The 27607-nt window shown below is 36.3% G+C and overlaps 1 protein-coding gene and 1 pseudogene across 15 annotated transcripts in view; both read left to right on the forward strand.

The window, feature by feature from the left end:
- The window catches only part of NRXN1 (neurexin 1), a 1078564-nt gene that overhangs the window by 714572 nt on the left and 336385 nt on the right, over positions 1-27607 (forward strand). The window lies entirely within an intron of this gene.
- On the forward strand, positions 8410-8526 carry LOC147915971 (U4 spliceosomal RNA; annotated as a pseudogene).

Consider the following 27607-nt stretch of genomic DNA (forward strand, 5'->3'; position numbering starts at 1 on the left):
AGATAATTCTGTAAGGAGAGTTGTTTGAGGACAGAATATGCTGTATTCTTGTACACTTGCCTGAGGAGGACTCTATTTTAGCAGCCTAGAATCCAAATAGAAACAAAATATCATTTCAGAGAGTACAGGATGCAGTGCTCAAATTGAGCAGCCTTGGGCACAAAGGATCATTGCTTCTTTCAAAGCCTCATTCTGAATAAAATATATTGAGCGGCAGTTGGTTATTTTTTCTCCCTTTACAAGGTTGCAATTTGAGTTTTCTGTGAATATGTGTTGGGAGTTAGAGGACCTAGAAATTTGTTTTCCCCATTGTAAGGTGAACCTTTCCAAGTGGCCAGTTAGGTTATCCAAGAGGTGAAGGAAGGGAGCAGTAAACAATCTTGGTCAGAGTAGTTCACGAGCAGCCTAATCAGCTTGAACTGTTGCCTTGGCATACCCCAGCACGAACAGGAGCAAGACACTCTCTTCCTCCTCATGCTTTGCATTTGCTCTCTGCTCCTGGCAGAGACCCCAGGATGGAGCCAGAGGCATCAAAACCATATTTTACCTACACTTAGTGTTAAATAAATACTTGTGGGCTGACCTTGAAATCTATCATTTCAATTAAATAATAAATATTTATTAAATTATTATTCTGTTTAAAGCTGACAGCACTAAAGCAGTTTTCTGCACACAAGGAGTTTCCATAGTACTTATGGAGATATGACAATGTTGAAAATAACTATAATAGATGACAAGAAAAATGCCATGAAAGAGGCTTGATGAGCCATGACTCAGACGGCATGGAAGGTGGACAGCACCTTATTGATGGTTCACCACCGGGGTCAAAATATCACAACCCGTTGAAGACAATCAATCAATTCCTAGTTTGAGTTAGCTAGGCTATGGGTGAAGAGGGGAAAAAATAACCCTCACCGATGAGATTGGCTGATTTGTAGGCCCTCAGACTTCAAAGCACACTGGGACATCTTGTTAAAATACACAATCTCATTCTGTAGTTCTGGAGTGGGGCCTGAGATTCTGTATTTCTCCAAGCTCCCAGGTGGTGCTGACGCTGCCAGTCCTGGGACCACACTTTGAGTAGCAAGGAACTAGATCATATGAGAAGCAAAGCAACAACAACAACAAACAAAAACAAAAGCAAAGCGCCTCTTAAAACACTCTTTTGGATGTTAAAACTAACACCCAAAAACTCTTAACTTACCTGACAAAAGTTGACAAAAGACGTTGAGTCTTGATCCTGTATGATGGTAAATCAATCCATTGGTCATTTGCCTTGATAGATATTTTCTTTCAAGGTTTTAATAACTGAAGGCAACTGAGGAAGGCTTAGTTTCATGATTTGCTAAACCGGGGTATCAAAAGAGAAGGTAAACCTTCATATCGAGAGCTATGTCTAAGACTGGAGGTTAAGAGTGAATCTTAAGCAATTTTTGGAACATTCAGTAGTAATAATCTGAAGACAAAACCAGAATTTCTTCTCTGGTTTGAAACAGAAGCCTTCAGTGAGAGTGAAAAATTAATCTCTCCATCAAATTTAATAGCATGATCGTTAGATATAGAATTTTCATTCATCTCCTAAATACATCAGAGGACATGTTATGCATAGTGTACATGAATGAAAAAAAATTGTCATCATTACAGTTGAATCTGATAAATATTTACAAATAAAACTAAGGGGGAGATTATTTTTCTCTCTTCTACCTTCCATGTTCCTGCCTCCATTAGTTCTTATGGCCTAAAACACAAGACTGTGGATATGGGAACTACAGTATAGAAAAGCAGTTTATTCAGTAAATCTCTCCTTTATCCCAGACTGCAGTAAATGAAAGATGATTCCCACTGCTCTGTGAATCGAACTCTTTAAAACATGATCTGAGAACAAACATATCAACAGGAATTGCAACCAGAGAGGTTATGGTATGTGGGAGGCAACATTTGGTAGAGCAATGTGATTTCCATATAGGTCTCTGCTTCAAACTGATTTTCAAGAAACAGAAGAGTCCATTTTAATATGAAGCCTTCTTCTACATAGCAGTAACAATAGTAATTATAATAACTGCAAAATTTCATTGAATACTTACTACCTTCTCATTACTATGCTCAATATTTTACATGTTATTTAATTTAAGCCTCATGATAACTCTGTGAGCTTACGTATGTTATTTCATTTAAGCCACACAATAACTCTGCGAACTAGGTACTAACATTTTCCCCATTTTATAGATAAGGAAACTGAGGCCTAGAGAGGTTAAATAACTTGTCCTAGCACATAGCTGATCAGGATTTATTGATCCTTAATCCCACTCAACCAAGGAATAAAATCCACTCACAGATCTCAGTCCTAAATTTATCCACAACTGTAGTCAATACATCTTGAAAGTTAGGAACTTTGCATGTATAGGGCCCAAAACAGCTCAGAGGTGTACACACAGGCTTCAGAGTCTTAATCCTTTTTTTTCTTGGAGAAGCAATAGACAAGGTTATATCCTACAAGGCAAACCCACCCAAATCTTAGTGACAGATGGATTAAACTTAAAAAAAGGAACTGTAGTGCAGGATAGATGTTAGCTTAAGTAAAAATCCTTTTAAGAAGATGAATCTCTTGCAGAATTATCACTCAGCAAGCATGAGTATTTACTAAGTTCTTGCTATATGGCAAGTATTGTGCTAAAACTCAAAAAATGCTATATTGCAAAGGCAAATGGTTTGGGGATTTTTACCTCTATTAGTGGATATATATATATATATATATATATATATATATATGCAGAACTGACAACATAACAAGCTTTATTTCATTTAGATGCACCCCTCAGGCCTTTAGCCCTAAAAAGAGGTTCTTTCCAAGAACCAGACGTGTCATGAGGTCTGTTTTACCCATTAGTCTATTTGCAGAAACCTGTTTGGAAGAGGAAAGATTGGGAAGGTTTTGAGTTACTTTCCCTAGGATCTCAGGACAGCACTGTAGTGTGAACTTGGAGGGGACTTTGGAGGAAGGGCTAATTTGAGCAAGTGCAATTAATAATTGATTCCAGAGAGGCAGCTGGCAAGTCTCCCATAGTGGCATCAAAAGGAACAAGAAAATTAGTCTAGACAATGCAGGTTAGGAGCATGTGGCCTCTCTGCTTTTCCTGGGTGACAATTTGGCCTGATTTTGTGCGTTAATAAAAGAGTGTCCGCCAGGGTCTGCCAGAGGAAAGCAGGCCAGAATTTCATATATGTGAAGACGAATTTGTCACAGGTGAGGATTTACCGCATACAGGAGGAAAGATTTTTTTCCTCACAAATTGCATTGGGGTTACATTCTAAAACAGCTCCCAGACACATTGAACAGACCTAAGAGGTCCCAACTCTCATATTACAGATGAAGGAGACCGAAGCCCTCACAATTAGCGGCAGAGGTAGCACTGGAAGCCAGAGCTCCTGATTTCCCACCAACTTAGAGGGGAAACTGTGTGGCCTGGTAAAAAGCTGTACAGTACAATTGCACAGACGTGATGTTTGAGTAGTTTTCAATTTGGATTCAGAAGAATATCTTGTTTTACATGCTGTATTTTTATTTGAGTTCCAAATGATAACTAAGGTAAGTCTAACAAAATTGTAGTCAACCATCTTCATAAAAAATAAAATAAAATGCATCAAATAAGAAATTTATAGATGGAAAAGGACCTTGGATAAAATGTCCAACTCTAGGCAATTAAAGTATTGAGAAAAATATCCCTCTTTTCATTCAATGATTTTTGTAATAGGAAGATCCCTTTATATTAGGTCCCAAAATTATAGCTAATATTTAGAGCAGCTTTTGTGTGTCCGACACTTCATTAAGTACTTTACAAACATATCTCATTTAATCCTTACCAAAGCCATCAGGGATTAGCAATCTATCCCCATTTCACAGATGAGGAATACAAGGCTAGGAGAAATTAAATAACTTGTTCAAGGTTACACTGTTGGATGAGTGGTGGTCTCAGGTCATTAACTAAAATCTGTCTGACTTCCTGTCTTCCCTGTTCTTCAGCCCTGTGGATACTGCCTCTCAATAAATATGAATGCCAGCTTGAATACAGTGTGCACAAAACTCCATAAATGAGATCATTTCATCTCAGACAGTTTCCAAAGGAAAGTTATATCACTGATTACCTGGAGCTTATCATTTCCTTTTCTTTTTTCCATTTCTTTTTTTCTAGTGTTCACCCAACCTTTCCAGATATATGTGAATAAATCCAGAGAAAGGATAAGGGGAAGCGTTGACAGTCATTAGTTATTTCAGTGGATCATGGTTTAAGTAAAGTCATAATGGAAGCATTTGAGAGTAAAACAGGAATCATAAAATAGTCTTTTCGTGGTGTTTTTACATAGACATGGTTTCAGTATATTGAGTCTGATCACCAATTATAATGAAAAATGAAATTGTGTAGAGTCTACACTGGGTTTGAGGTAAAATCTCAGACTTTTACATATATTCAGAATGAGCAATTAAATTTACTGTAATTTGGTTTGCAACCTTTCTGTGTTCTACTCAGATGACCAGGAGTAATGCCAATTAGGGCCTGTTGTTAAATAGACTCTCCCCACTAATTAAACTGTATTTCAGGCTTTAGAGACGTTCATAATTAGAGGACTCCCACAATCAAAAAGTTAAGCTTTTTCTTGATCTTTGCCTAATTTGACATTTCCTTAAACTTTCAAAACATATAACGATGATAAACCAGAAACCAAATAAAAGGAAGAAAATAAATGCACAAATTAGAGTAGACAGTACCTCAATTTTTTTTTCATGCATCTATTGTTCAATATATGGCATTGGTATTGTTATGCATTATTCAGGAAGCTAAAGAACTGGTTATTAAAAAGACTTACAATAACACATATAACAACAAAACACACTTCAGCCCTTAATCCTTTCTTCAGGTTAGTATTCCATCTAAGCCAAGGCTTCTGCATTTTGATTATACTCAAAAATGTCAGTATTAAAAGTTAGAAACGGAGTCAGTTTCCACTTTAACTGAAGTGTAGGAGGAGGGGCACAAAGAGCACATCAATTTTGAATTGAAGCTAATATAATCAGTGACTTGATTTGTATTAAAAAATGTAAATGTTTCTTTGAAATCTGACTTGGCCTCTGAAAGGGAAAAGTACTTACTGAGAAATCTGCATCGATAGAGCAAATCCTACTTGCAAAGTAGAAACCAGTCTTGTTGGCTTGAGTAGATCTCAAGTCAGCTGTGAAATTCATAATCTTTTATCCGTAAAATAGCTTATCCTCTGAATGACAAAATTATTTTTGAGCTGTTTGCCAAGTCTAAAGACAAAAGGCTCAGTGTGCACACCTGAGTGCCAGCTTCGGGCTGGCTTTTCAATAGACGGTTGTTTTCTTAGAGGGTCACAGGTGCTACCATTCTGAATTAATCAGTGTGAATAATGCTTTAATAAGTCAGATGTCATCTATTTTATTAGTAGAAGTCCAATACCATAGTGACTTAAGGAGCAGCCCCAGACTACTCAATGAGTTCAGTGCTTTGTACCAAGTAATATTTTTTAGGGTGGCCCGCTTTTAGTCCTTTAAAGTCCCAATAGATTAATCTAGTTATTCAGTGATTAATTTAATTATCTTGTAAGACAGAAGTCTGAGGCTTCTTCTTGTTTAGTAGTAGCTTTGATTTTTGAAGTACCAGTCATTCTTGAATAATTTACAAGCTTTAGTGCTTTTCTCCTGTCTCATTCTAAATAACACAATCAAGAGGCAACAGGTGGGGGTCAATGCATCCAAGAAAAATCAAAATAGGGTAAAAAAGTTATTTCTAAAAGCCCATTCTTGCATGGAGGAACAGGAAATTGGGTAGACAATTTCTCCCTTCATTACAGCTCCCAAGGGCAGGAACTTGGGGATTCCAATTTCAGGGAGACTTTGTCTTGTGTTTCCTCAAGCAGTTCGGATTTTGCAAGGCATGGACTTTGGCAATAGTATAAAGAAAAACAAGCCACAAGTAGACTTTTTCATAAATTTATGACCAATGCTTATTATCATATCAACTAGTCATTTGATATGAGCTAATCTGGTGACAAAGGAGATTTTGGGTTATTTTAATATTGTTAATGATCCAAGTTAAGATTTAAAATATTATGAATCTGTTAGCCTGAAACTGTGACTTGAATCCTAAATTTAACAAATAATATTTTTCTTATCTCTGCTATGTGTTTATTATGTAGTTTAATTTTAAATCTAGCTTTTGGATTATCAGTGGAATAGCATGAACAGATTAAAAATAAGGTTACAAAATTCAATTGCTGTTTGAAATTTAGGGCCCTGGATATTTATTAAATATTTGTACATTGAGTTTTTAAAGATTTTTCCCATCATATCTACTTTAATTTTCCTTCTTGTTTAAACCATACGGGAAGAATATTATTTAAATAAAAGTTGATAGTTCTGTGACATTTCAGTTTTAGAAAAAATCAATCCTTTGAGTCTTTAAAATCATATTTAAAACAGTCTTTACTTGTTTTGTCTGGTGGTAATGTGGATACAAGTTAATTTCACTGAGTTAAACTCTAAATACAATTGGATCAACAAGCACCTTGATATTGATGGAGGATGAATATGTATTTAGCATGCATTGAACACTAAGTACTTCACCTTTCATAAAGCTGACTTAGAACCCATTCTTCAGAACACAGCACATTGATAATTAAGGGAGGGAAATTTAGGGGGGCACAAAAAATAGACTTTAATAAGATCTGCTTCTATAGCTCTGTAAAATTGTTTTCCTCTGGGGTTCAAGTAGAAAGGAGGGGCATTTTTGTTTATATCTTACCCAGCTGCAAAGAGAGAAGTCCCTGAACACCGGTGCTGAAAATGGCTTTAGCTGGCTCCTGGGGACTTTTGACTCACTGCATACAGGAGTATATGCTACATATAGCTATAGTTCATTGCTACTACTACCTCTGTTTTCCTTGGTCTATGGAATATTTTCAACTCTCACTTAATCAAAGCTGGTTCATATCTCCAGGGGGCCTAGAAAATTGTCAGCCCTTTCAGCTTGTTTAGTTTATTTAATAGACCACATTGTCTTTGATCCCTATTGTATTCTATCAAAAATTTACTTAATATGCAGAGTTCTGGATACACTTTGGGTTTATCTCTCTAGGGTTTGGTTGACAATTTATTTCAGTGTACTAGGTCAGAAAAAGCATTCTGTCCAGAATAGATAACAGTAGAACACATTTTTCAGTTTCTATAATCATGATGAGTGTACCCAGCCTTCTCAATATGGCATATCTTTTCAGCTGCATCTTAATACATCTATGGCTGTAATCTTATGTGTCAGGACTTTCAGCTAATTGGCATAAGTTATGTATGTCTACATTACCATTGTGATCTATAAATGCTATTTTATCTGAAGCTATATAGACAAAAACTTCCTATATTATAATGCTCGATTAATTTCTTTGCAACTCAAGACTGCTGAGGTATACTTGCAGGTCTCACATTTTGCAAATACATCAAGGAGGTCAAAGGCTTCCCATTAATAATTATGCTGGATATACTTAACTAGTTTCATAGGATAGTAAGTATTGAAGAGTAAATGGAATAATTTTTTATCTAAAATGTTTAAAAAATAATCTAGAGGTGAATAGATCTCTGATTTTGTGAGTTTTAAGAACAAAAGTCAAGATGTCTTCCAATAAACTTTGGCTCAGTCTCAAAAATGCCAATTTTCGTGGCATAGTCTGCTTATTAAAAGATTTTATTACTTACACTGAAATACATATGAGAGATTTACAGAGAATAGTTACAAGAAAGAATATTTAGGGCTTGATATCAAAGTGCTGTTGTTCAGAGGGATAACCAGTTGTGGAAGTCTGTAGGTATGATAGACACATCATGCTTAATGCATGATAATGACTTGAGTTGGATGTAAAGAATAGAAGCTGAAAAAGAGAAATGTGGCCATCCTGAAATGTGATTAATAAAACTTTCATGAGTTTCAATTAATTTGTCAGTTCAGTTCCAGCCAAACTTTCTTGGTATTGAGGAAATAGGCATAGTTTTGCCAGAAACTCAACATTCTAAGAAAGAGTATAATACTCTTTCTTAGAAAAATTACACACTGTAAAGTATGTATGCAGTTCATGGATGGGTATGTGAAAATGTAAGTATGGAGTGAACATAAAGACTACTGATTAATGATGCAGATGGCTGTGAATAAATTGGACATGCTCTCAGGTGGTATATGCTTGAGGGAAAAAATGTGGACTGATTATTACTCTCCTCCTTACTCCAGTGCGATCCAAAGAAGATCAATTTATAGCAGTGCACTTCTAGATCTTTTGACCCGTAGGTGCTGTTCTAGACAATCTGAGTCCAGTAAAGTTTTACTTTACTTTCAATAAAACTCTTTTCTAAGCTTTGTGCAGTGGCAGTATCGTAGCCAATGAGGTTTATCTGAGGCACGATTATTGCTAATTGAAAACTCTTTTCTAACTATTAAAAATGAATATGTATGTACGTATGGATGAATATGTATGTATGGGTAGATGGATAAATAGATGGATGATCTGTCTGACTGTAATAAATAAGCAAATGCAGATTTATTTCTCAAATTGGCAATAAATATTCTGAACTGTTATTTCTCCCCCCTTTCTTTAAAATGCAATTAATAACACAATGTAGGGGGTCTGGCCATGTGCCTGGTGGTTAAGTTTGGTGCGCTGCACTTTGGCAGCCTGAGTTCACAGGTTTGGATCCTGGGCACGGACATACACTACTCATCAGCCGTGCTGTGGCGGTGACCCACATACAAAATAGAGGAAGGTTGGCACAGATGTTAGCTGAGGGCTAATCTTCCTCAAGCAGAAAAAGAGGAAGATTGGCAACAGATGTTAGCTCAGGGCGAATCTTCCTCAGCAAAAACAAAAACAAAAAAAACACAATGTAGGGATACTTGTAAACATCTTAAGGACCATAAGCTTCAATAAAATATAGTGTTCTCCTTGACACTGGCATAATGAAAGACATATTCAGCCATGTGCTGGGTACTCATGTGCAGAAACAAAGTATTCCTTTAATTTGGGAGAATGTTTATTAAAACATATCACATTTATATAAGAACTTAAAGTAGATATTAGTATAACTTCCAAGTTTACAAATAACAACTGCAATTCATTTTCCAAATTGGAAAATGGAGGGTAGAAGTCACTTTAATAGAATTGGTCTTAGTAATTAATTGTCAGTCAAGACATTCTTGACTTCTGGCATGGTGGATTTTGTAATCTATAACTGTCAGTGAAGGTGACTGACAAAATTGCATCTTGAATCCACAAGTAATCATTTGCCCTTCTTATGTATTAATTGGTTAAATTCTTCATTATTTCAAGAATACAGAAAGCCCTATGGCTCTTGGTTTAATTCTGAAACTTTAGTTAAAATTATGTAAAGCAAAGAGGCTATTCCTTATTGAAACATTGAAAACCTGAGTCTCTGCAAAAAGAATATGGATTCATTCCTTGGTATTTGGGGATAGAAGAAAAAAAATCGCAAAGAGATGGGCTCTGTTCTTTGTCATATAAATGCCAGGTACCATTTTGGAGGGCAAAGAAAAATTAAAAAGAAAAAAAAAATCTCGTTATGTTTGTTATAGCATATTCCCTTTTCTCCATTCCACTGAAAACATAGTTTTCTGAGACTCATCATACTCCAAAGGCCTATCATATTAAGGGAAAACCACAAAAGAGATCTTTGGAAAGATCCTTGTAGTTGGAGGAGGCTGGATTTTGAATTCCTTGAGGGGAAGAATGTCTCATTCATGTTTATAACTCTTCCACTCTCACCAATCACTTTGTCCTTGGCACTTGAGAGGCATGATGCTAACAGAATACAAAACAAATGGGTAATGTACGTGCCTCACCTTGATTCTTTATGCTATACATCTGTGCCCTTTTTCGACTCTCTAGTGCTCCTGTATTGCTGGATCAGGTCTTTACTCAGCAATAGCTGATAGGCCAGGGTAATTCCAGAGGTTCTAGGGACCAGCTACATAAAGGGCTGCAGGGTGCAGAGTGTCCTATAGTACCCTGCTGACCATATGAAGTGATCACTTTTCCCTTGTAGAAGAGGAAAAGCAGCAATTGCATTAATAAATCCATCCAAGTTGACATTTTTAAATACAGATAAACAGTTGTGAACAAATGGATTACCTCTTAATTTGTTAAACAGTACTTATTGAATATTCAGTAAATATATGGCATTATGCTGAATGGTGTGACCAAGCATATGGACTCTAGAACTGAACTGCCTGGATTCAGACCTTGGACCTACCGCTTACTTGACCTCTCCGTGCTTGAATTTGACATCTGTAAATGCAGATAATAAGTTACTTTTTAGATTATTGCATTATTTATTTATTTTTTATTTTTATTTTTTAAACTTTATTTATTTTTACCCCCAAAGCCCCAGTAGATAGTTGTATGTCACAGTTGCACATCCTTCTAGTTGCTGTACGTGGGACTCGGCCTCAGCATGGCCGGAGAAGCAGTGCGTCGGTGTGCGCCCGGGATCAGAACCCTGGCTGCCAGCAGCGGAGCGCGCGCACTTAACCACTAAGCCATGGGGCCGGCCCTATTGCATTATTTAATGAGTTAATATATTAAAAGCACCTAGAGTACTGCCTGGCACATGGTAAGTGCTGCAGTGTTCTTACTATTGTATAGTTTCTGCAGCAAGTAAAGGAGGCCTCAATTAAAAATGGCTTAAACAAAACCAAAATTTGTTTACCTCTCATATAAGAGTCTGAGCAAGAAAATCTAAGCTCTGAGCAATAAAATCTGAGTGAGGTGGCTCTTTTCTGTAGAATTTTCAGAATTCTGTCCTTTGGTTCCAGTAACTCTGAGGGGTTGTCCTCATCTGTTTGGTTCAAGATGGATACTTGCATAGGAAGGGAAGAAGAAGGCCAGATTCCCCTTAAATGGCATGACTTGGAAGTTGCCCTTATCACTTCTGCTCACTTATTATTGGCCAGAACTTTGCCACATGGGAAGACTGGAAAATTCTTTCTTTATATCGTATGGCCATGTGCCCAGCTCAAAGTTCTATTCCCTGTACAAGGGAAGCAGAGAAGAAAGTTTAATATTAGGAGGACAATTCCCAGTCTCTGCCATAGATCAACTCACATAGAGTCAGCACAGAAATGACTTTTCTACCCAGAGCTGATGGACTGTAGTATTGATTTTCCATAGTATACTCGAATACAGGGGAGAAAAGTACTTCTGCATTTTTCAGACATAGGTACATAAGTACAACTCAAATCATTGTTTATAATTAAGTTATTTCTGGTGTCATAGGATCAGAATGGTCTTAACCACTTCATTTAACACAACTTTCAATCTTAAAAAGACATTTTTTTAACTTCAAAACCAATAGTTCCTTTGTGAATATTAACTTTCCTGATTTCTCTTTAGCTTACAAATATCTATTAAAACCATTTGTTCTTTCAAAAAAGAACTAGTCTGATTTTCTTTTTTTCTACTGCTCTATCCCAACTCCTTTCTAAATTAATTTGTTTCTTGCCTTCTTTCTTGCTATCTTCTTTCGTATTCTGGGTTAGATAGTATATAATCTTCCCAAATGGCCATTTGGAAGGCTCTGTTCTAGGAATCATTATGGTGATGAAGTTTGATCCTTGGTCTTCTTTAATCACCTTCTTATTTCTTTGAAATCCATTGCTTGACTCTCTCTTCCCTAAGCACTAATTTCAGAAGCTTTAGATTTGTTCATAAAGGCTTAATGGCTTATAGGTTGTTTATTAGCCTACGGAAATAGGTTTTATTTAAAACATAGTCATTTCAAAAGGACTGGAGCAAAGAAGTTCGGCAAGTTAGTTGGACTATTTTTATTGCTTTATGTGGATGTACAGGTTAACCACATTTCTTCCTTCAACTTTTTAAAAATAAGAAACAAATTCAAGTAATTATTAAACTCATTCTTCAAAATGAGAGCTTGTTATTCACACTATGTACTTAGTATGATTTATTTGTTAAAATTGCGGTAGAATAATGATGAGCTACTAAGTGGAAACTAACTGACTAAGTGGTGGAAAAAACACACGCAGACTCAGTAAACTTTTATTATCCAAGAGGATGAAATATACCAATTCCTCAGAAAAAACAAACTGAAATTATTATTTCAGATAATAAATTTAGAAGTCAGATTTTTTTTTTAACATTGGGCAATGACCAGGGTATGAAACCATCTTTAGCATTGCTTCATTCAGTAAATGAGAGCCACAAAAAGCTCCTGAAGAGGACTGGATGCAGATATGGAATAAATGTACTCTTAATGCATCATCATTAGAGCCAATGTACAGCAGATGAGATTTCTAGCTGATGTAGAAATTCAACTTTCCTGCCATATCTACCTTTCCTACTTTGGAAACATTGAAAAGGAAAAGAGGATGCAATTGTATAAAGATAGAAGTGTGAAATCATCTGTATATAAAAAAATAAATCTGTAAATAAGCCATTTCCTGAAAGGGTCTACATGATTATGTAGCCCAGTTCCTCGAAGTGCTAGTTGGGGTCAGATCAATTTTGAACATAATAAAAGGATAGTGTTTTCTCCTGCGTTATGCCAATACTTTTTGAAAATTTCATATCTACAGAAGACAGGATCATTATTTGAAGAGTAGATCGGCTACCCATAGAGAGCAGGTATTATCTGAAATAAATGTTCATTTCAAAAAGGAAGTTTGAATGACTTGGGGTTAGCAGCAAAGACATCTCTTAATCATAAAAATCAGTTTTAAGAATCTTGCAAGAGACACGGAATATATCCACAGACTCTAAGCTACATCCATTTCCCAAACATTACGTGTGGAATAAGGCATTGTAAATAGATTATATAACAAATTAGTAAAGTGGTATCCTTAGCAGAAATTTCAGAAGCCAGGCCTGAGGAACCATTCAATAGAAAGGTACTTGCTTATTGAGAGTAGAATCTCTCTCTTGGGGAAAAAAAAAGAAGTGGCGGATGAAATATCTTTTTCAGGTTCTGTGGACTTTTTAAGTTGGTGATTTAGCTTGGTCTATAAAGAACTTCATAAACTCAGAAAGGTACTGCAGAAGTTGAGCAGGAGTCTTGATTACTAGCCTGGGGGTTTACGTAATTTTTAGGTTTTCTCACTGAAGGTGTCCCTGGGATTCCCCAACAAATGTTCCAGAAAAAAGTAGGACATCAAAGTGAGGCATGTTAGCCTGTAGGTTAGGGTTGCTTAGAATAAGAAAGTCAAGAAGAGAGTATGAGAAGTGTCTAAATATTTAACTATTTATATTTATATTCCATATGTGTTGATTTTTCATTCCTTCCTCCTTGAAAAATCTGTACCTTTTAAAAAAAACATTAATTTTAAGTGGTAAAGACATTGGGACCCTGAAGAAAGGGATCAAAGAGGAGACTTTTCACAATCTTTGTTTTAGTTCTTTGGCACTTTAGCACTTATGTCAAATTCATAGTTGAATTAGTTGTCATTTCAAATTCACCTCTTTCTATTCATTCTAATATTGTATAAAATTAGGCTTATTGGGAAAGGTTAAAGAATTGAGATGTGCTAATCAAGGAAAGGGCAGAGTAAGGAGGAAACTACCTCTGAGCTATGTTGGACTATTTGATTCCCTGAGCATGTCAAGGGCCTGGTTTCTGTTTCCTCTCATGCTTTGTCCAGGTCACCCATTTTGCGGTTAGTTGTGGTTGAACTCATCCTTCAAGACCCATTTGAAATTTTTGTCTTTTTAGGAGGTCTTCCTCAACACTGCAAGGAAAAACTAACCTCCCTTTTCTATGCCTATGTCAATAATTTTTATCACCATTATAATCATTTCACTTTATAATTTCAATTATTCTACTATAGTATACCTGTCCCAAGAATTCGTCATGTTGATTAAATTACCACCAGGTGTTTGTCTTGGTTCTTGACACTTGAGGCTCCTATTGTGAGGTGTCATGGTAGCGTGGAAAGAGAATACAAACTTTGAAATAAGGCAGACCTAGGTTTGAACTTGGATCCTTCACATATTTGCTTTGTGCAAGTTACCTATAATTTTGGTGAGCTTTAGTTCTAAAACCTATAATATAGAGACAGTGAAATATATTTTATAGGGTAGTTCTCTAAAAGAGAAAATTGTAGGTAACCAATGGATATTAGTTCTTATTTGTTTTCATAGCCAACTGACAACTCAGATATTTTCCATGGTCCTTCATCATCAAAGACCTTAAGCACGAGTCTTGTGACAATTGCACAAAGTCAGTAACTATTGAAACAATTTCTCCCTCACTTACTCTCTCAGGCTTCCCTTGTGTAGAAAGTTAGATGGATGAGTGACAAAGGCTTGGAATACTTTATGAGTACGGTAGTTCTATAATTAAATGTAATCAATCTATAATTTATCTAAAACGACTGCATATCAAGTAGGCATGAAACCTAAGCATTCCATTCATCTTCATATAGTCACAGTGAGTAATACTAACACGGTCTGCCTACAAATGCTGTGCCCACTGAGGAAATTCACCTCGTCACAGCCTCTGGAGTAATGACTTTTAGAAAGCAATCATTATATGTTTTGCATATGCTGGTAATTAAGACAGATTTAAAGGTGCTGCTCTATTGAAATAACTTTAGGGTGAATTCCAGGGAAATTACTGTGATAAACTAGTGAAGCTTTTTACAAGTAAGTGGTGGTTCGTCCTCTCTCCCAGTTGTCTTTCAGTGCAATAAAAATTTAGGATTTGCCATTTATTTGTGAAGTGGTCTGCATTGCGGTTTTGTGACAAATTCCCTTATGCCTACTGACTTGCTCACTCTTTACAGAGTGATTCTTCATCCTCATTAAAATTTAAGTTATTTTTGTCAGATTGCTTTTTGAAGTAAGTCAGTCTGCAAATCTCCCAAAAGACTGTTGGAATTTGGTTAATTAAGCAATGACAGAATAAAATAAAACTCAGAATTTACGTTTTGTGAAAGGTATTTTATGGGACAAGATTGAATTCAATAATATTAGAGTGCAAGTTCAAATTTATTTTATTGCTCATATTCTTTCTATTCAATGCAATTAATTAATTACTAATTGCAATTAATTAATAGTAAACAAATTTTTTTCCCAAAATGGTAATATTAAACAACTAATTACTATTCCTCATTATTTTGTGATTGTCCATTTAATGTTGGGTACAGAAAATATGAGCAATATTGACTAATGATCCTCCATTATAAATATATTTACCGTAAGTCACTTCTGTAGGGATGGATTTTTATTGGCCTATCCAAGCTTTCTTGCTCCTTATAATCAAAGCATGAATTTAGGCGATGGCCATATGAGTTAATGGTGTGGTTTTAGTGTTGATCCAAAGTTTAGCAGAAATCATGAGATTCAAACCTAACATTAATTGACACCACAAGCTCCTCTACCCAGTGGAAGGTAGGGAGCAGGTCATGGCATTGGAAACAGGAATAGGAATACAGTCAAAATGTGGAATGTGAGAAATATGCACGATTCACCTTTTCTAGGCATATGATGCACAGGCAATGTAATTTTCATAGTTAATATATTTTGTCCAATCTAAATTCTTACAAGTCCATAGCCAGGGCTGGACCAAGCAGTAATTCCTAAGAAACCATTCCTCTTCCTTCTTTCTTTGGAGTTTCATTGTCCTCTTCTCCATCAATTGCTAGGGATAAGGTTTTACCTGGGAAGACTTGAGGTTTAATCCTTCCCAAGAGAATTTGTGTAGCAATAAAGGGACTCTTTGAAAATGAAACAAATCCCAATGTTTATCTGTCTAACTATCCCAGTGTCTTCTTTTCACTGATCAGTGCTGACTCCTTTGGTCAGGAGATCCTGATGTATGTTACTTGTCAAACCACAGAGATCAGCCTGCTCCAACGAGGCAGGGAATGCCTCATCCTTTTGGTTTGGCTCAAGCACCATTCCTTCAGGAAGTTTTTCCTGAACTCTGCTTCCTTCCCACCCCATGATGCATCAGGTGTTCCTCCTAGGTGCTTTGTTGTATTATCTATTTAGGTGTCTTTCTCCTTCACAGCGAGCTTCATGAGGACAAGGACGATATCTTATCTAACTAGTCTTTAGTTCTTAGCATATAGTGAATGCCTAATGAACATATGAAAGAATAAATTAACTATTTGCTATCTCTTAGTTTCTTTTTATTTTTTTGTAACAGAATATGAAGCATTATAAGAGAAATCTATAAAATGCTTCTTTTCAGATATTGTAAATAAATACACTTTTTGTTATTATTGTTTAAGCATAGTGGAAACATTGAACATTTCCTAGAAAATAAGGATTAGAGATAAGGTACATTTGCTGTACAGATAACTAGTGGGTAACTTAGACTGTCTTGTCTTTCTCTAAGGTATCATAAATTAGTTATTTTGCTCTTATTTTATTTACTCCATAAAATGACACATTCAATGGAAGTGGCTACAAAGTCATGAAACTCATTTTGGAAAAATCTTATCAGAGAGTCCAAATGAGTGTTATTCTTTTACGAAGTCACTTGGGATTATATACACTTATTACAAAGATACTGATGCTACTCAAAGCAGTTTTAGAATTCTCTGCTCCTGATGTCAGAGCCAAGTTATTCAATGAATAGGAAATCATTGCATTTCTCTGAACCCGGATATTTTCAAGTTACAAAGAAGAGATCCACTTAGGTTACTGTGAGAAATGAGAATGTAAGAAAATACAGGAAATCTTCCTAGCAGCCACGCAGCCAGGCATGATAAAGAACTAGAACATGGTCACACCACTTGAGATATCAGCAAATCTAGTGAACTGGTCATTTTACCATCTCCCCCTACCTCAGAGAGGGCATTTTTCTGGTGGCTCATCTCCCCGTCCCTCTGATTTTCGAGGGTATACTTCTCTTTCTAATGATTCTATTTATTTCCACTGACTTCTCATTTCCTATGTCTCCTTCCTCCCTTTCTCCTTTACTTATACCACTGTATCATGCCTGTATCTCCAAGAGAAGTTCTACTTGGATTCAGTACAGAGAATTCAACCAGATGGAGTTCTCTGCCATACTGCTTCATCGATTCCAGCCTCCCCTGTTTCTTCCCTATGGGGGGCTACCTTGGCCATACCTGGTATGGCGTATTTGTGCCATCTCTTATGGACAGGGTTGGCATATTATGCACAAGGAATCCCTACGGCCACTTCCTCCAGAACTAAGTCTGTGAATATGAAAGGCAATTTGGGTCAAGGACTAAATCTGGTATAAATTTTTTATAGCTGTATAGGCATGTTGATCAGAACTGGTCAGAGACATGGGAAGAGATAAGACTCTGGAAATCTGGAGTGAGCAGCCAGGTGTCATGCAGGAGCTGAGACAAGCTGGATATGGGACAGTGAGGCAGCTTGGGGATGGGAGGAATTGGGTAGAGAAAGGAGAAAATCTTTTGAAATATTTGAGACAGGAATGAGCGTAGAAACAAAAAGACAGGATATGTACACTTAGGGGCACAGATAATGGATATATGTGTGTGTCCAGCTGGTTTTTATTCTTCACTTTATATTGACCATCTCAATTCATTCCACAAATATATACTGAGGTCCCCTTCTATTCCAGGCAATGTGCTTCTCTCTTTTATTCACTGACTGTAGTTCCGAATGACTTAAGATTAAAAATAGGAATCGAATCCAAGTTTAATGGATCAAAATTTGGCATCACTGAGACTATTTAAAAGGTAATCAAAAGAGAGCCTCTGAAGGCAACATCGAAGGGGCACTCCAAATACCTTTTGAGCACTGGCAGCTTCTGTGGGACAAATTTCAAAGTGTCTCCTTTGAAGGGAACAACGCTCGTTTTGATCTGTAAGTTCTGTATATTTAGTGGATAAAAATTCTGTCGTATTGCTTTTTTACTACACATTTGCTTAAGACAGTCCTGAGCTTTTTAAAGGTACTGCTATTAGACCTGATCCTTGGTTAGCCCTCCCAGAACTTGGGTGCTTTTCAAAGGTGGGGGCAGCAAATCTGGGAATGATCAGTTCTGACCTAGGGCTAAAAAGGCAAACATGGAACCTTCCTTTAAATTGCCAGTAATATATTTCAGAACCTGTTAAAGGTTGAAAATGATTGAGAACGCTTTAAATTAGGGATCGGCAAACTTTTTCTCTAAACGGCCCAGATAGTAAGTGTTTTAGGCTTGTGGGCCATAGGTCTCTGTCACAACTATTCAATTCTGCAGTTGTAGTGCAAAATTACACAACACGTAAGTGAATGGGTGTGGCTATGTTCCAGTATAACTTTATTTATGAACACTGAAATTTCAATTTTATATAGTTTTAATGTCTCATGAAATATTATTCTTCTTTTGATTTCTTTCCAACCATTTAAAAATGGAAAAAACATTCTTCACTCACCAACAATACAAAAAGAGGAGGGGACTGGGATTTGACCCATGACCTTAGTTTGCTAACCCTTAATTTAAATGAGGAAACCAGCATTTAGGAATTTCAAGTCTGAAGGGTTGTAACCTGCAGGGTGGCTGCAGAGTTGGGGCAGCTTCCGGAGGCATGCTATGGGTGAGTTATCTGCAGCCCTGGTGTAAAGCATTTAAAGAGTACCATTAAGGTAAGCTGGCTATGGAGCAGTAATGCTATGCATTAGAACCTCACACGGCTGCTGTGAGAATGCTTACTCAAGGCTCTGCAGTCCTGGTAAATACCAACCGTCCTTTGTTTAGATGAAACAGGGTGCTAGAATTTATTGCTCCTGTGACTTAAGTTCCTGGACACACCAACTATACTTGCTCTTTTCAAATAAAAGTCAGTTTGGATTTATTTAGAAACTTTGACCTTATGGAAGAAATATCAGAACAATATGTCTGGGAGAGCAGGATACTCATCTCTTGAAAATTTGGCAGCCCTCTGGCATGGTTAAATTACTTCTAGCTGGTACTGGGGACGTTCCCATGTGACTCTTAGGTGGATGGCCTTTCCAGGGTTGCCTGACTTCCAGGGATGAATGCTTCTCTAGAGGTGGGTTCATAGGTTGCAGTGGCAGTGTTGAATATCTGGCCACTTTGGTTTCTCTCCTCGGCAAAGTAGGGCCTGTTTAATAATTCCTCCAAAGCTGGCCCAATGCCCTCTGGTGCCTAGCATAGAATGGGTGCCCAAGGAAGCAGTTGGGGATACAGTTGTAAGCTAAAATCCTCCTTCATTTTAAATCGTTCCTCATATTTCATTTTGGTACTTGGAGGAAGAGGAATGCTTTAACGGATGCGTGTGTCTGGGAAAGCAAAGCAAAACAAAACAGGATTATTTGTTGAAACTCTTTAGTTCCTGGGCTTGGGAAAGCACATGAGCCAATGTTTCCTAACATCAGATTTTTTTTCCCCTTAATTCAGAGCGTTTTGTTTTTTTTTTTCAACTTTGGTGGTTCAGCTCCAGGAACAAAATGAAAAATCCCTTTCCCTCCTACAGTAAGCATACACTGGTGTGATTACACTGGAGGGTTTCTCTCTGCTATCTTTCTAGAAATAGAAATATACTAGTGTCACGTGGCTACATTACATCCACATTCCACTGGTAATAGTACCTCAGCTTCAGGCAAATGGGCCCTGAGATAAAATGTAGCCCTGGAAAGGGTTCCTGTGCTAGCCTCATTTGAAGAAAGTGCTCATTATTCAGGTGGACTCTCAATAGCACACGGCAAAGCGCCTTCTAAACTGCTACATTGGTTTCTGGCCCTGCTCTTTGTCCAGAGGAGATCTGATTTTGCCAGTGTTGTTTATTTCTTTAAAAACTAATTCCATTTCTCTGTTGGTCTAAACCAGCATTCCTAACTCCAAAGCACTGGATTATCAGGCACCACAACAGCCTCCTTCGCTCCTCTTGCTGTACAGCGGGAGTGGGAAACCAGCGCCTTTGCCTCCTTTGCCGACATCCCTTTGCCCTGCTGTTTGGAGAACCCAGGAAACTAGCACTATGTTATTATCTTCCTGCAGACATTGTTTCTCAGTTTATTAACCAGAAGGGATGCTCACATAGGGTGCTTTTCACGATTACAGTAAAGCACAGGCCTGGTATTTTACCTATCACTTATAGCAAGGAGCCACCCTTACCTTTTAAACAGGATATTTGGAGGGAACCGTGAAACTTAAAAATCTTTATTTTTTTTCTCTCTTGTTACATACAGAACAACTCATGCAAAGCAAACCCAATTGAATAAATTGCTTTTATTTAGCAGTTGGTGAAAAAGAGCTTCTTCAATTTCAAATAGAGTACCGGGTAAATGAAATAATTGAATGCCACATGAACTTTTTCTTTTGGGGGAAAGAAGTGCGACTCATTTGTCATTAATTATCTGTCACAAATCAGTTTCACCTGTTGATTTTGTCTTTCTTGGTTCTGAATGTGAACTTTGAGAGTCTGTGTTTTTCCATATATGTGTGTGGTAGGGAAAATATGTGGTACTGTTTCTTCAGAACAAATCTGAAAGCCATTTTCTTTCTATTGTACTTAATTATCTTCCTTAATTATCTTCCAAAACCATCTTTCAATTTTATTTAAAAATTAAGTTCTAACTGTTTCTTAGCTTATTAGTGCTAACAATAACTGGGTTGGCTCAGGAAATGTTACCATTTGAGGTTTGGAATTCTGAGTATTGCCTTTTTTCTTGTAAAAAATTAATGAATTTGCCAAAGGTTAGCTGATTATGGAACGTACAGATATCATATTTCCTTCCTGTGCACTGAATTCAAGTGGCTTGATGCTATTTGAAATCGATAGCAGTGAGGTGCTGTATGTTTTATAGATAAGTAATTTATAAACATAGCTATTTATAAATTATATAAATGTGTTTGTAATGCATATATTTGCAATAAGTATTTTGATTTAATTTAAGACCTTGATTAATTAAGCCTACCCTGAAAATTCATAGCTAATATTAAATTGCATTTAGAATTATAGTGAAATGACACTTACTCTATGTAGCAGGAAAGAAGCCAAATAATATAGAATTTTGGCAAATACATCAAAGAGTTTCTGGTTTCTAATAAGAAGTCTCTTCTATCAGTCTTGATTTATATCACACTCATAAAAAAGGACAGTAAATAAGTGAAGATTTCTGTGGAGAATAATATTGGAAGGGGGAGAGGGAAACATTATTACCATGCATTGCCTATTTGTCCTAGAGGAGAACTTCACTGGGAATCAAGTTACCCAGCTTCAGACATCTTGGTTGCTTGTGAGAAGGGTATCTAACAGTTATCTCTTTTAATAAATAATAATATCTAATGTGTAAAACTTTGATTTATTTGATGACTAGTTCTTGGCTTCTTAATGTCAACTTTAGGGCTCTGCTGTTATACATTCATCATACCTTCATACCTTCTTAACAACTGTCTCCATTTAAACATACTCAGTCTTCTCCAACTCAACATTTCCAAAGCAAAAGTAACTTTCCGTCTAGTTTTGTTTCACCTGCTGCATTCCCTATCTAGGCACCACTAGGTCAGCAAAGTCAGAAATCCAGGAATTGTCCTAGATTTCTCATCTTTCTTTCTTCTCTCACGGCTACGCAATTGCTGTATCTTGTTTGTAGTCTTTTCTTAATATCTCTCCATCTGACCCTTCCTCTCCATTCTAATTCTAACCTTTTTAGTTCAGGAATCTGTCTCTTCTCACTGGGATTAGTATAATCATCTCCCTAAAAGGTATTCTTTCTCCAGTTTTATGTCCCTCTAAACCATCCTTATGTCTTTATTCCAGAGTTTCTCATCTGGGCATTGCTGACATATTTGGATAATTTCTTGTTGTAGAGGGCTGATTTGTGCATTGTATGATGTTTAGCAGCATCCCTGGCATCTACCCTGTAGACTGTGACAACCAGAATTGTTTCCAGACATTGTCAAATGGTCCCTGGGAGCAAAACTGCCCCCCAGTTGGCAACCACTTCTTTAGTCCCATTGTTAAATACAACTCCTAGCAAATAGATATTCAGTAAATGTATGATGAAAAGTTATTCATATGATGATGATTTAACATCCAAGAGAAATATTTTTTTGAGTTTTTGTTTGGATTGGGCATTAAGTAAAGCCTCAAAGACGTATTTAAGTTGTGCACCAATCATATATACTTTTATTTTGGGTACCTCCCTCTTTGTTTCCCCAACAATAGAGTGCCTTATCTTCCAAATTCAAATTACAAGATTATTTATAAATTGATATATCAGGAAATGATAGTCTAGAAATCTTGCTAGGTTATCAAAGGAAAAAATTTAATATATATTAAATAATATTTTTGAATACCACTTGTTAAATGAATAAAGCAAACTGTAACATAAGGGAAATTGAATCTTCTTATCAGCAACTAGCACTTATTTTCATTTGTTTAAAATGTAGTTTTATCTGACATGTGGTAGACTATGAGAATGATAAAATACGGAAAAAGAGACTAGGCCATTCCATTATAATCCATTTGTACCCTAATAAAGACTACATCCTAGAGTCAGATGGTAGAAAGCAAACTTATCTTGAGAGACATGCTGTATTTAGTTATCTTCCTTCTCTTGTAGTTTCCATCTTAGGGAAATAAGACTTGCTAGTGTTCAGACAATGTGAGCTCTGGGCAGTGTCAAAAAGAGAACATTCCTTCAAATACTGGTTAACATCTAAAATAAAATTTATGTAAACACCCTTTTGGAAGACAACAATAACAAATCTCTATCCATTTATAGTTACCTTCCCCCATAATATTTTTCATGCTTACCATTGCTAAGGGCATGTTAAAAATCATAGTGAAAGATTAAGCATACTTGCCTTATCATTTTGTGAGGGAAGAATGTAGAAAGAGAAGGCATTTTCTGATTAATTTTCAATTCAGGAGAATATTATAAATTGAAAAGTATCTTCAGTAAAACATGAGGAGTGCTATTCATCAATCTTTTGCACTTAAATGCCAAAATCAACCTAAGTCTATACTGTATAATAACGATGATAATCATCATCATCATCATCATCAGTTGAAGAAGAAGTAGAAGCAAAAACAGCAACAGCAATGAGATTGTTACAAAACGCCATGCTATTTCTTAGGGGCTAAAAATAATTTCCCGATTATCAAGAGAACTGAATTTCAAACTCTAATTTTATCTTAATACTTCTCTGAGATAATGTGAATTCGTATATATTTATAGGAGCTCTTTGAAGTATTTTTTCAATTATATAGCAATCACTTTTCCTCATGATGTTTTAACGTACTCACATAGATAAGAGTAACGTGTAAGAGATAGTTCTCGTTTTTTTGGTTTGGTTGTTTGGCTGGCATTTTTGGTTTATCGGTTTGTCTGCTACCCCTTTGAATAACATTTATGGCACATTTGTACATAAGGATGTCCTATGCTGTCTGGTTGATTCCTTCCTTTACTAGCTCACGGGTTAACTATTTTACATAAATCTTCTGCCTGAGATAGACCTTTTCTTATGTAGCTTTTGGTTAATATTTTCTATGTTATTTTCCATAAAAGTTGCAAGTTAAGAATATTTCATTCTATCACGCATTGATATTTTTTCAAATTTGGTTCTCAAATATGCAGTTTTATAGAATGTCAAATTGACTATTTATTGAAAGACATGCTATATGGGTATTCTGAAACTCTTTATATGGGTCTTACTGTAAGTAAACGACTTATATATAATGCTCTAGCAAGTGCCCTGCAAGTGAAACTACAAACTTAAGGAAGCATTTTATAAAGTGACATTGCATGAAATTATTTCTGAAAGGATTTTTGTATATTGAAATATGTAAATTACCACCTGCTTTCTTTATAACTAAAATTAAAAAAATAATTTTTTATCTTTCACTTGGTTTGAAAATATTAAATAGTACATAAAACAACAATCCCCTGCCTCACGCCACAGATTTTCCTATGTTAAGTGGATAAGAGCGATAGGAGGCTAGAATTTGGTTGGTGAGCAAGAATAGAGTGAAGAAAAAGCATTTACTGACTGCAGTGTATTCTGTGGTAGGTACTCTCCTAGGTGCTGGGGATATGATGGAGAACAAAACATAGTCTTGGCCCTTATGGAGTTTATAGCCACTGTGGGAGACAGCCGTTATTAAAAGAATCCAAAATACATAGTAATTTTAAAATCATCAGAAGTGTCATAGAAGAAGAATTTAGGACGCTGTAAAATCATGTCATAGGAGACTCTGATTAGTGTGGGAGGCCAGCAATGGCTTCCATTGAGAAGCTCATTTGAACTGCAATCTGCTGGGTGAATGGAAGGAAGTTCATTAGGTGAAGAGGAGAGATGTGCCTGGTAAGAGATTCCCAGCTGACAGACGGCACAGGCCTTGAGGCATGGGGAGAATAACATTTTTAAGGAACTGAAATGTTATTGTTACCCTTCCTCCATGACTGTTGACTGAGAATCCTCAAAGGTCACTGTGCCAGAGCTGTACCAGATGATCGCCGTGATTTCCACGGGAAAGTGCTCTCTCCATCTTGCGTGTGCAGTGAAAACTCAGCATCATAGCAACCCATACTACCATTTGTTGTGCATCCTTTATGCTTTGTTGGTGTGGAGAGGAATGAATGAAAGAACTACTTCTCAAAAAATGTTAGTCTGTTTAGGAGAAGTAGAACAAAGAGAGAGAGACAGAGACAGAGAGAAACAGAGAGAGAGAGTGTAAGGCATTCCAAATCCAGCCTTCAGAATGATGAGCCTGGAGTTTTCTGATGAGAATGGATATAGAGACAGGCCCTGTTAATAGGGGCCATTGGTGATGTCTGTTGAGATACAGAAGGTATTTAGACAGAAAATGTAGGTATTACAAGTGACAGCGTGTATTAAATCATAAGCTCTGGTTCTAAATATGTAGCTGTTATGTGTAACAGAAAAAGAAAAACTTAGATAAGCTAAGAAAAATAATCACAGATATATAAGACACCTAATATCCTTCCATTTAAGGAGCGACTGTAACTATTAATAAATATTGTGTCAGTGCATTCTTCAATCTTCATAAAGGACATCCAATGTTAAGTTCAGCTTCTTTGTTCAAATTGGAGCCTTAAAATTCTGCACCAGAAAAGGAAGTTACTGATTCATTTTGGCATGTGCATTTTGTATTTTAAAACGAGGAAGATATTTAAGATTACAAGCAGACTAAATTTTAAGAACTCTTGTTCATTCCTCAAGCATTTCCATAAAAATACTTCACTGAAATGCATCTTGAGGGATGGTAGCTTTTTATTTTGTTGAAGAAAAAGTATTTTCTTTTCAGAGCATCCTAATAACTAGGTCTTTAAAAGAAGTTAGAGACTACTTATAGAATAGGCAAAACAAAAACAACGGTAATAACTAACATTTGTATCATACTTTACGGTCTACAGAGCAGTTTCACATTCATTATCTCATTTGACAATTATTTCCTGTTTTCATTCATTCTGCCCTTAATATGTGCCAGGCAACCAGGGAGGCTGTCAGTGCAACAGTGAAGGAGGCATACGCTGCTTGTCTCCTCTTTCACAGAGCTTACAGGTCTCAAAAACAAAGGGAGATAGGTGTTATCTTATTATTCCCATGTTACAGATAAATTATCCAAGACTCAAAGAGTTTAAAGAAGTGTCCATGGTAAAAGAGGTCTGTTTGGCTTAACTTAAGCCGAAGATGTTGATTTGATTACTCTTTGACTTCAAAGTGAGATTAGCCTTGATAATATTGTTAATTGTTATATTCCCCTGACAATCAAAACACGCGTCTCTCTGTTTGCCTCACCTACTTAAAAGTATTGTATTGGGCTGGCCCCATGGCTTAGCAGTTAAGTGAGCGCTCTCCACTGCTGGCGACCTGGGTTCGGATCCCGGGCCCGGATCCCGGGCCCGCACCGGCGCACCGCTTCTCCGGCCAGGCTGAGGCCGCGTCCCACATACAGCAACTAGAAGGATGTGCAGCTATGACATACAACTATCTACTGGGGCTTTGGGGGGAAAAAAATAAATAAATAAAATCTTTAAAAGTATTGTATTGCTCCAATTAGTCATCAAATTGTGGAAGAAACGATGACGTGGATTTTATTTGGAATTAATTCATATTTTCAAAGAATTCATTTGATTTCACATTGTGAAAGGAGATATAAAAATAGAAAGTCAACAATATGACCAAAATTATACCATTTATGCCAAACTTCGAATTATATCTTAGTTTAAAGCTATGATGAATACCTTAAAAATACTCTACATTGCTGCCTGAGTGATCTGCCTAAAATTAAATATAACTGTTTTTCTCCTTGGCTTAAAACTATTTAGTGGATCCCCGTTACTCAAATCCTAAATTTTAAAATCCTTAGCGTGGCATATAAAACTCTTTATGACATTGGCCCTGCCTATCTTTGCAGTCACATCTTCTGCTTCCTGCTTCTCCCTTAATGCTCCAAAAATGGTAGTATATAACACAGACAGAGAAAATCATAAAACTAAAAAAGTAATAACTCTAAAACATTTCAGTTAAATATATCAATGCCTCACACCCCAGATATGAACTAGAGCTTTGCTTTAGGTAAATAACCAGTTTTATGATAAAAGTGGAATGAATTTCTCCATAGTAATAAATATTTTTGTTTAGGCCAGACAGAGTTTAAAACTCTGTCTTATTGATATGCTTTTTTTTTTTTTTTAAAGCTGTTTGGGAAAGAACCTAGGTTTTCTTCTCCTAATAGAAACCACTTTTGCTTTATATTTTTGAGCACTGAAACTTGTAGACCAGGGTGTAAATTCAGGTTTTAAGAGAGTTTGCAGCACATAATGAATTAGAGATGATTGGATCTCATTTTTCGATCCTTACTAATCTGAATTTCTGGGTTAATTGGAAATAGTTTGTCTTTAAGCTCTTGCTTTGTGAAAGGGGACCTCTTCACTTCCTTCCTAAGGGCAGGGATGAAGAGTGTATTTTTGTCATTAATAATAGCAGTTTCTAATGTTTATATGATATTTATCAATTCATTAGATACTTTCTTATATATTTTCTCATTTGATCCTCAGCAGCCCCACAAAAATATTAAGTGACTTTACTATGGTTATAAAAAGATAGGTTTGGAATCTAAACAGTGCCATTTTCACTCACCAAGGCTCTGTGTAGCACATTCATGTTCCCAACACAAGGGACAGAACAAGGTTTTAATATTGCTGTTGTTTTACTGTTGTAGATTGTTAATACAAAATAGTAAAGAGGCAGTTTACTTTTGCCCCCATTTAACATGGCCTTTAAAATGTACACTTTTAACCCTAACTTATGCTTATTCAAAATGGGTTCCAAATCTCCAGTACTTAAAAATAAACAGTACAACAAAACAACCAAAACAAACAAAAAATCCTGTCCCCTGTCAACTTTATTCTTCCCTGAGGAAAGACTCTGTAAGAGCATCCTGTGTCCTTTTGGACTTGGGAGAATGTTTAGTTAGAGATCCCAAACTACTAATTGAATTATGGTATTGCCTGTGATTTAATATTAACAAAGTAGTCATCGCTTATTCACTACCTACCATGTCTTAGATTATCCTCATAGTCTTCTTCAGAGGAGGTATTTATTATC

This window comes from Ceratotherium simum, chromosome 11, assembly GCF_057802395.1.
Source record: "Ceratotherium simum simum isolate JZ-2026a chromosome 11, ASM5780239v1, whole genome shotgun sequence".
Classification (NCBI taxonomy): Eukaryota; Metazoa; Chordata; class Mammalia; order Perissodactyla; family Rhinocerotidae; genus Ceratotherium; species Ceratotherium simum.